This window comes from Bos indicus, chromosome 2, assembly GCF_029378745.1.
Source record: "Bos indicus isolate NIAB-ARS_2022 breed Sahiwal x Tharparkar chromosome 2, NIAB-ARS_B.indTharparkar_mat_pri_1.0, whole genome shotgun sequence".
Lineage (NCBI taxonomy): Eukaryota > Metazoa > Chordata > Mammalia > Artiodactyla > Bovidae > Bos > Bos indicus.
The window spans coordinates 35488346-35499478 of NC_091761.1; positions in this window are offsets into that span (position 1 = coordinate 35488346).

Here is an 11133-nt window from a genome sequence, read left to right on the forward strand (position 1 = left end):
CAGCTCTACCCAAGGGAGTATGGAACATTTGTGGAGGAAGAGATGTCAATCATATGAAACCCAATGTTAGAAACAGCTATTCTGATTTCCTGGCACATCCTTAGAAAAAAGTAAAAATTGGGAAGAATATTTATTCCTTAAAAATAGCTGTGATATTAATTATGAGCGACTCATTTTGCTTACCCCTTATTAGTTCCTGGGGCTTCCCTTGTGACTCAGCTGGTAAAGAATCTGCCTGCAATGCAGGAGATATGGGTTCAATCCCTGAGTTGGGAAGATCCCCTGGAGAAGGGAAAGGCTACCCACTCCAGTATTCTGGCCTAGAGAATTCCATGGATTGTATAGTCCATGGGGTTGCAAAGAGTCGGACACGACTGAGCAACTTTCACTTCACTATTAGTTCCTACTTAGAAATGTGATCAAAACGCATTTGATTGAACACCTAAATATTTATAATTATGTAATATTCCAAGTATACAAGTATATTGAAAAGTAGAGAAAATAATACAGTGGACACCAATAAGTCAACCAATAAGTCAATCAGTGAATATAAAAGATGTTAGCATTGCTTCCAATCACCTTCTAGTGTTTAAAATATATATTTTTAAAATCCAGCTAACATTCCACCTCCCTCCATCCCTTTTTCCCCCTAGCTCAAGGCAAGAACTATCCTGAAGCTCATGTGTGATCCCAATCCAGATGTGATACCCATCCATCTGATTGTCCTTCAGTAAAGGATTTGTTTTCCCCACTGTTGCGAGTGCTGTGGAAGAGGCTGTCAGCTGTCCACCTTCTTTGGGGAGAGAGAGGGTTGGGGAAGGCTTCCCTGGTGGCTCAGTTGGTAAAGAACCTGCCTGCAGTGTGAGAGACCTGGGTTTGATCCCTGGGTTGGGAAGTTTTCCTGGAGAAGGGAACGGTTGACCTGGAGAATTCCATGGACTGTATAGTCCATGGGGTTGCAAAGAGTCAGACACGACTGAGCGACTTTTTCATTTCACTTCACTTCAGGGTTGGGGAGGTAGGCAGATGCTGTGGTAGACTTTTTTTCCTAAGTGCATTAACCATATCCTGTTCTTTTTGCTAAAGTTGGTTGAGTTGTGAAACTCACCTGAAAACTTCATAGTTTAGCAAACAGAAGAAAGTCTAACCTTTTAGCCTGAAATTTGAAGCCCTTTTTGAGCTGCACACTCAACTTTCCCACCCTATCACCCACAATTCTTACCCCACACCTACATCTTCTGTCCAATGGTCTGCAATTGTCTTCAGAAGACAACATTTCTCATCCTGCATCTGCCCCCACCATTTCCTACCAACACTCTCCTCTTCTTACCAATACTCCCTGCAAGACCTAATGGAGGTCATTACTTCAATGAAGCCTTCTCTGACTATCCAAATTCTCAGTGATATTCCTTCCTCCAGATCACTATTCTCATCTTCTGTCTTTTTTTTTTTTTTTTAAAGCAACTTCAATGAAGCCTTCCCTGACCATCCAAATTCTCAGTGATTTTCCTTCCTCCAGATCACTATTCTCATCTTCTGTCTTTTTTTTTTTTTTTTAAGCAATTTCTAGTCTTAATGGAATGGGGCAGGGCTCAGTTTCTCCAAAGCACTCACATGGAGGCAACCTAGAGTGACCACAATAGGGGAGTTCCATGACTGTTGGAGAAGCAATTGGCTTAAATGCTATAAGAATGAGGTTGGATTAAGATAGACCTAGGTAAGGACAGAGGTAGATAAGGTTTTTACATCCTTGAAGTGATGCAGAAACAAAAGTATCCCTTCTTTGAGAAGTTAATCTGTTAAGAGAGTGTTAAACCCTCAGAATGGCCCTACCCGAGAAAGAGACACAGCTAGGGTCCAGATTGCTCAGAAATCACTTAATTGTGCTAACTTAACCCATTCATCCATGGGGCTTCCCTCATAGCTCAGTAGGTAAAGAATCTACCTGCAATGCAGGGGAGCTGGGTTCAATTCCTGGGTCAGGAAGATCCCCTGGAGAAGGAAATGGCAACCCACTCCAGTATTCTTTCCTGGAGAATCCCATAGACAGAAGGGCCTGTCAGGCTACAGTCCACGGGGTTGCAATAGTTGAACATGACTTAGCCACTAAACCACCACCACCCCATCCATCTGGTCCCCCAGTACTTTCTGCAGCCTCCCTAGAACAATGCTACCTATCCAGGATCTTTCTACCCTGGATCCTGGGCTCGTAGTGAGAAATCAGTGGCGGGTTTGTTCTTCCTGGAAGAGCAGATGAACGGTGAAGTTTACCACATCACTGGGAATGAGACTACCAAGCACGTAGCCTAAGAGAGGTAAGGAATCTGGAATAACTTCTCCTGAAAAGTCAATAGAGTGAGCCTGGCACCCTTGGGCCATGTGTTCTGGTTTAGTCATTCATTCATTTATTTATTCAGCTGGCATTTAGTAAGTGCTTAGCATGTTCCAGCCACTGTACTAGTTTCTAGGGACCTAAGAGGTTTATTATTCCCTGTGCTTCCCTAAGCTGAAGCTTATTGTTAACAGGCTAGACTTTCCTCACATATACTGCAAAGGTGTCTCACATTTTCTCTTGACATCTGGATCTAGCTTCTCTGTTTGAGAGACTCTGTTTCTGGCAGTATCTATTCTGATGCTCAAAGCTTTCAGCGGTCCTGGACAGGTTGGCTTGGTGCTTTAAACCTAAGTTAGTCCCTTTTCTCTGGCTGTCACTGTGGAAAAATCATACAAACCCTCTCCTTTTCACAGAAAAGTAGCTTCTAGTTTGGGATATAAGATGAAAAACAGAACTTCCTCTTTTCCACTGGGCAGACGTGATTATGGTGATATTTTTTAGTGTTATCAAACACCACCTGCTTGGTAAGCACATTAGCATTTTGAGTATATTTTCTGTTGTAGAAGGATATTATGTCTGAGATATGATACAAGGATTTGTGTTTCAGTTATCCATAGTCTCTCTAGATAGAAAAAAAATTATAATCATGAGGAAGAAAAACTTCATACTTAAAATCATATTCCATAAAATGAGACAATCAGAAGGATGAAATTTCACTCCAGAAACTTCTAGAAACTGATGACAGCAAAATGACAAAGTATTTTAATGAAGATATCAGAGAGAACAGTAATTTCATTACTTCCAATTAGGATAAGTGGAATGAGATAGTTTCAACCTGAAGAGAAAAAATATGGGCTATTTGATCACCAGGAAACTGCTTCTTGGAAAAAGGTCTTGGCAAAGAAAGTTTAAAAAAGCTTTTGAAAGCTTTGTCTTTGTCTTTCAAAAATAAGATCTGCACTCTTTACTGTCATGCAGTCATAATGGTCACACTAGCAATACACAGCAAAGATACAAAATTATATTGCTGGGGAGAAAATCTTAAAAGTAGAGAAATAGTGGGCTTCCCTGATGGTCCAGTAGTTAAGAATCTGCCTGCCAACAGGGGTCGTGGGTTCAATGTCCAGAAAGATTCCACATGCTGTGAGGCAACTAAGCCCTTGTGCCACAAGTACTGAGCCATGCACAGCAGCTACTGAAGCCTAAGTGCCCTAGAGCCTGTGCCCCACAACAGAAGCCATTGCAATGAGGAGCCTGTGCACCGCAACTAGAGATGAGCAGAACTAGAGAGAACTACTCTCTGCAAGTAGAGAAAGCCTGCATGCAGCAACAAAGACCTAGTGCAGCCAAATCAAAAACAAAACCCAGAGAAGTAGAAAACATGTCATCCCTCAACCCCTCAGTTATTCCACAGCACATTCCTGGCAGAAATGTTCTGTGTCCACCATGGACAAGTTCCCACATACAGGGTCTGCTTTGACCAACAGTCAGAGAGCACTCCAAGAACAAAAATGGGTCCCATTCCTGCACTGTAGTACCTACCTGTAGGTTAACCTTGGAAGGATTGGAGACATATAATTTTTCTAAGTTGCAATAAATATATCAAGGGACTTGTAGACACAAAAAGCCCTCAGGAGTATACACATCAGACCCCGGGAATACCCTGCCTACCATGTGTATTGACATCAACCAAAGGCTTTCTACCCCTCTGCAGACTGGCTTTGTTCAGCTGAGCCAGTTCTCATCTAAGTTACAGAAAAAAAAAAAAAAAGGAGGTGAATTTCTAAGGCCATCTACATTTCTTGCTTATCAGTGGGGTAAAGAATTAGGAAAACCAACTAAAGAGAAAAATTATCTTTATTTATGATTTATCAAGATCTCTGGCACCTTATTTTGCCAGAGATTATTTTGCCAACTGAACTGAAATCTTAATAATTAATAATCACTCTGAGGAAATCAGAAAAAATCATTGCATTTAAAGTCTGAAAGGAAAATGTGCCTTGGAAATTGGACACAGTGTCTTGCTCTGGAGAAAGTATAGAACTTATTCCCACTGGCACTATTTTTTCACATTCCAGGATAGTGGAAAAAAGGTAGACTTCTTTCACTCTCCCCTACAGAGAAGATCTTGTTTATTAATACATTTCAGAGTAGAGGTCTTTCTCCCTGTTTGGAAGGGAAGATAAATGAATGTGTGAGCAACCTACAAAGGCTCTAAGTTTCATGACGTCAGGGTTCCTCTCTTATGGTCCAGTTCTATTGCATGTGCAGAGTGGCATCAAGCCCTCATGGTGACTGAGGCACATAGCTAAATGTTCAGTGAATAATAAATGGTTTGTTTTCTGGTCCAAAGATTTTGTGTTTTTTGTAAAAAAAAAAAATGTAACTATATATGTGTAAATATGTATCACACACACATGCTGTCATGCCTATATTACCCCAAAAGGATGTCACCATCAGCTCTTAATTAGAAAGAATGACAGTCCTCAAAGATAAAGTGCCTCATGAATTGAAATAAGCAGATGGTCTATTCCCTGCTGTAATGGTTAATTTTATGTGTCAACTTGACTGGTCCGTAGGGTGTTCAGATATTGGATTAAACATTATTCTGGGTGTTGCTAGGAGGATGTTTTTGGATGAGATTAACATTTAAATCACTAGATTGAATAAAGCAGATTGCCCTCTCTAATATGGGTGGGCTTCATCCAATCAGTGGAAGACCTAAATAGAACAAAAAGTCTGACCCCAAGCAAGAGAGAATTATTCCTGCCTGACTGCCTTAATATGGAGACACTGGCCTTTTTTTTCTCCCTGTCTTTGCTCTAAAACATTAGCTCTTCCTGGATTTTAAGTCTACCAGCCTTTATACAGCAACTACACTATCGATTCCCCTGGTTCTCAGGACTTTGGACTTAGACTGGAACAAACTAATAATCATTCCCTGTTTCTAACCCACAAATTCACCTTACAGGTTTTGGGATTTGCCCCTGTAATTGTCAATTCTTTAAAAATAAATTTCTTTATACATGTTCATATCCTGTTGGTTCTATTTATCTAGAGAACCCTGCCTAATACAACTGCCTTGAAACAAAAGAAATCCAATCAACAGCAGGCTCACTTGCTTTATGCTTATGATGTTTCCCACTTCCACATGCATCTGGGGGTTAAGGAACATATACAAATACCAGAAACCTCAAGCAAGTTACTTATTCCCCTAAACTTGTCCATACATCTATGAATATTCCTTCAATAAAGTCTCTTCATTTGAACCACTTGGGATAAATTCTTTTGGACCATGATGCATCTCACCATAGAATTCAATGCCACAGCTAAAAAGAATATACATATAAATGTTCTACTAAATTCACAGAAACAGACTCACAGATATAGAAAACAAACTGGAGGTTACCAGTAGGGAGAGGGAAGGGAAAAGGAGCAAGATAGGGATATGGGATTAAGAGACACAAACTACTATGTATATGATGGATACGTGACAAGGATAGATTGTATAGCACAGGACATTATAACCATTATAATAACTTTTAATAGAGTATAATCTGTAAAATTACTGAACCACAATGCTATGTATCTGAAACTAATATAATACTGTAACTCAAATATATTTCAATAAAAATTTAGATCTACATAAAACACAGTGTTAAAAACAAAGGACAAAAAGTGAAAAAATAAGAGCAAATATAAAAAAATTGTTTCTTAATCAACTTAAAAAATAATTGTCTAAGATAAGAGTTGGAGAAGGCCATGGCAACCCACTCCAGTGCTCTTGCGTGGAAACTCCCATGGATGGAGGAGCCTGGTGGGCTGCAGTCCATGGGGTCGTGAAGAGTCAGACACGACTGAGCGACTTCACTTTCACTTCTCACTTTCATGCATTGGAGAAGGAAATGGCAACCCACTCCAGCGTTCTTGCCTGGAGAATCCCAGGGATGGAGGAGGCTGGTGGGCTGCCGTTTGTGGGATCACACAGAGTTGGACACGACTGAATTGACTTAGCAGCAAGAAAAGAGTTAGTGAACTTTTTCTTAAAGGACCAGACAGTGAATATTTTAGACTGGAAGGCCATAAAAGTCTCTGCTGTAACTGTTCAACTCTGCTGCTACAGCATAAAAGTAAATGTGTGGACAGTAATCACATAAAAATTTATTTACAGAAACATGTGACTGACTTATAGGCCATAGTTCACTGATACTTAGTCTAAAGCAAAAACAGTAACAATTTATTATGGAGTTATAATTTATGTAGAAGTAAAATATATAACAAAAATAGCACGAACAATGGAAAGGAGAAAAAGGGTGTATGCTGCTATAAGGCTCTTATACAGCAAGTCTTATAATATCATTTAAAGATAAACTGTGACAAGTAAAAACTGTATATGGCAAACCTTACAGCAACCACCAGAAAAATTTTAAAAGAAGTATAACTTATAAGCAAATAATGTAAATCAAACCAACCATAAAAAGAATAACCCAATAGAAGGCAGAGAAAGAAGGAAAAAGGAATAAATAAAAGGTAAGACTAGTAACTGGCAAGTTCCTAGATTTAAACCCAATTCTATCAAAGAAAAGAAAGTGTGAAAGTGTTAGTTATCCAGTCGTGTCCACTCTTTGCAGTCCACTGGACTGTGGCCCGCCAGGCTCCTCTGTCCATGGAATTCTCCAGGCAAGAATATTGGAGTGGGTTGCCATTTCCTTCTCCAGGGGATCTTTCCAACCCAGGGATTGAATCTGGATCTCCTGCATTGCAGGCAGTTTCTTTATCATCCGAGCCACCTGGAAAGCCCAACTTTATCAATCATTGCATTAAATATAAATGGTATGAAGATCCCAATTAAAGACAGATATTGTCAGACTGCATATTAAAGCAGGACACAACTAAATATCATCTGCGAGGAAACCACTTTAAATATAAAGACATAGATAAGTTAAAAACAAAATGATGAAACAAGTTATGTCATTCTAACTCTAATCAAAAAGAAGTTACAGTGCCTATGTTGATATCAGACAGACAACACAGAAGAAATATTACTGGGAAAAATCACAATGACATTCATGTCTTTAAATAAAGAGAACTTGACCAATATGATAACATTTTGTGAAAAAATATCTAACAACACAACCACAAAATGGAAAACTATAATTCTACAGGTAGGTCTATAGATATGTATATGATAAGCACACAAACTTAACTAGTAATAGTACTTACCTTTATGGAGAAATGTGCAATTGGTAATGAAGTTTTACTGAAATCCAAATAAAGTTTATAGCTTAGTAAAGAGTATTTTACCAATGTTAATTTCTTTTCACAAGTGGACAATGGTTATTTATGTAAGATGTTAACATTAAAGTAACCTGGGTGGAGGGTATGTGAAAACTTTCTGTACTATATTTGCAACTATCCTGAAAATAAAAAAACTTTTCCCAAACTGAAAATTTTATTTAAAAAAAAGCATAACAAGACATAGTCATAAGATACTTAAAGGATTTTCTTTAAAGTGAGTTTGTTATGAATGGGTCTTTACAACCTGGAATTATTTCTAACTCGTGGTAAAATCTTTATCTACCCAAATGAGAAAACAACATTTTGGAAAGCTTATAAATCAATGCATTAAGCACTGAAAATGAAAGTATTAGTTGCTCAGTTGTGTTTGACTCTTTGTGATCCTATGGACTGCAGCCCACCAGGCTCCTCTGTCCATGGAATTCTAAAGACAGGAATACTGGAGTGGGTTGCCATTCCCTCCTCCAGGAGATCTTCCTGGCCCAGGGGTTGAACCCTGAATTGCAGGTGGATTCTTTACCATCTGAGCAATCTTAATGCATTAAAATGACAATCAATGAAACTTTAACTGTTTCTCTTAAAAGAATTATAAAAACATAATTAAAATGTTAAAAAAACTTTAAGGTTCTAAGGCTCTGTCCCATGGGCAATACCCTTAATATTAAGAAAAGCACTCTTCTCTCTGAGACTTGACAATCTAGTTAATGGCAAAGCCAATGGAAGAGTTCAATGGAGTTTAATGAAGTTTTTTGTGTTAAATCATGGCTCAGATGAAATTGTTATTTAACTAGTGATACGAGATGGCTGGATGGCATCACCAACTCAATGGATGTGAGTTTGAGTGAACTCCAGGAGATGGTGATGGACAGGGAGGCCTGGTGTGTTGCAATTCATGGGGTCGCAAAGAGTCAGACATGACTGAGCAACTGAACTGAACTGAACTGAACTGAATTGTATTAAACAAACCAGCAAAGCCAAAAAACCAAGTGAGTAAAATGATGACACATTTTTTAGAAGATTTTTTTTTGAATGTGGACCATTGTTAGTTTTTATCAAATTTGTTACAGTATTGCTTCTGTTTTATATTTTGGTTTTTTGGCTGTGAGGCATGGGGAATCTTAACTCCTTGACCGGGGATCAAACCTTCACCCCCTGTACTGAAAAGCAAAGTCTTAACCACTGGACCACCAAGGAAGTCCCTTTTGTTGTTGTTGTTGTTCAGTCACTAAGTTGTGTCCGATTTTTTGTGACCCCATGCTGAGATCATGAACTCCTTATTGCCGAACTTAGACTTAAATTGAAGCAAGTAAGGAAAACCACTATACCATTCAGGTATGACCTAAATCAAACCCTTACGATTATACAGTGGAAGTGACAAATAGATTCAAGGGATTATATCTGATAGACAGAGTGCCTGAAGAACAACGTATGGAGGTTTGTGACATTGTACAGGAGGCAGTGATCAAGACCATCCCAAGAAAAAGAACTGGAAAAAGTCAAAATGTTTGTGTGATGAGGCATTACAAATAGCTGTGAAAAGAAGAGAAGCAAAAAGCAAAGGAGAAAAGGAAAGATATACCCATTTGAATGCAGAGTTCCAAGAATAGCAAGGAGTGATAAGAAAGCCTTTTTCAGTGATCAATGCAAAGAAATAGAGGAAAACAATAGACTGGGAAAGACAAGAGATCTCTTCAAGAAAATGAGACATACCAAGGGAACATTTCATGCAAAGATGGGCACAATAAAGGACAGAAATTGCATGAACCTAATAGAAGCAGCTGGGCTGGAAGAAGCACAAGCTGGAATCAAGATTGCTGGGAGAAATATCAATAACCTCAGATAAGTGAAGAGGAACTCAAAAGCCTCTTAATGAAAGTGAAAGTGGAGAGTGAAAAAGTTGGCTTAAAGCTCAACAGTCAGAAAACAAAGATCATGGCATCTGGTCCCATCACTTCATGGGAAATAGATGGGGAAACAGTGGAAACAATGTCAGACTTTATTTTTGGGGGCTCCAAAATCACTGCAGATGGTGATTGCATGAAATTAAAAGATGCTTACTCCTTGGAAGGAAAGTTATGACCAACCCAGATAGCATATGAAAAGCAGAGATATTACTTTGTCAACAATGGTCCATCTAGTCAAGGCTATGGTTTTTCCATGGTCATGTATGGATGTGAGAGTTGGACTGTGAAGAAAGATGATGCTTTGGAACTGTGGTGTTGGAGAAGACTCTTGAGAGTTCCTTGGACTGCAAGGAGATCCAACCAGTCCATCCTAAAGGAGATCAGTCCTGAGTGTTCATTGGAAGGACTGATGCTGGCCTGAAACTCCAATACTTTGGCCACCTCATGCGAAGAGTTGAGTCATTGGAAAAGACCCTGATGCTGGGAGGGATTGGGGCAGGAGGAAACGGGGACAACAGAGGATGAGATGGCTGGATGGCATCACCGACTCGATGGACATGATTTTGAGTGAACTCTGGGAGTTGGTGATGGACAGGGAGGCCCGGCATGCTGTGATTCATGGGGTTGCAAAGAGTCGGACACGACGGAGCGACTGTACTGAACTGAGTTGAACACTTTAAATTGTATTATTTATAATTTATATTATAGTAATGGTTTCTAAGATTCTTTAATTATTTAAGATTCAACTCTTTTACAATCATTACACCCATTTATCTCTAAGATAGTTGGAGATAGGGTTTCTAACCCTAATTATGTTACACTTTAGTCACCAGAATCCCCAGGGCTACAATGAGAATTTAAGCATATTCTGACAATTAAATGTATAAAAAATTAAAAATAAATCTATATTAAACAGTAATATTAGGAAGAGAGATTACCGTGAAATAAATATTAAGTATGAGAATCAACCTCCAAATCTGGAAATTTGGGATTAAGCAGATAAAGTGGAAACTCTTTAGTAAGAAGGGCACAATAGGAGAAATTCTTCTACTATAAAACTAAAGGTGGGAAGCATAAGGACATAATAATAACACTATGGTGAAGCAAATTTAAATTTCCTTTATTAAAATTGTGTTACCAGACTCTTCAGCTCTTCAGGTCCAGTTTTCAGAAATGGTTCTGAAAAGTGCCAAGATAACAAAACTATATATATATTATAATTAAGAAATATGTTTATAGTTAGAACCAGATTTCAAGCACACAATAAAAAAAGAAAGGCAAGAGAGTCAAATACTGAAAAAATTATAATAGTTATATATAATATTTGGATATTTTATTTTTGATCCTTATTTTATACTTACTTAAACATATGAGACTAAACATTCCTTGCCAAAGTTCAGAATGTGAGAACATTTGAACATCACACCACTCAGTCTGCCCTAACTCCTTCTAGCTGCAGAAGCCAAACTTTTCACTTGAAAGGTAAAGGCTGGATTTACTCTGCTGTCCAAGGCCAGAATTCCCAGGTGAACTCCTGTGATTTGGCAGTCTTTGTGAATGGAAAGGAAGAAAACCTCTGGTTGGCTGGAGATGTCT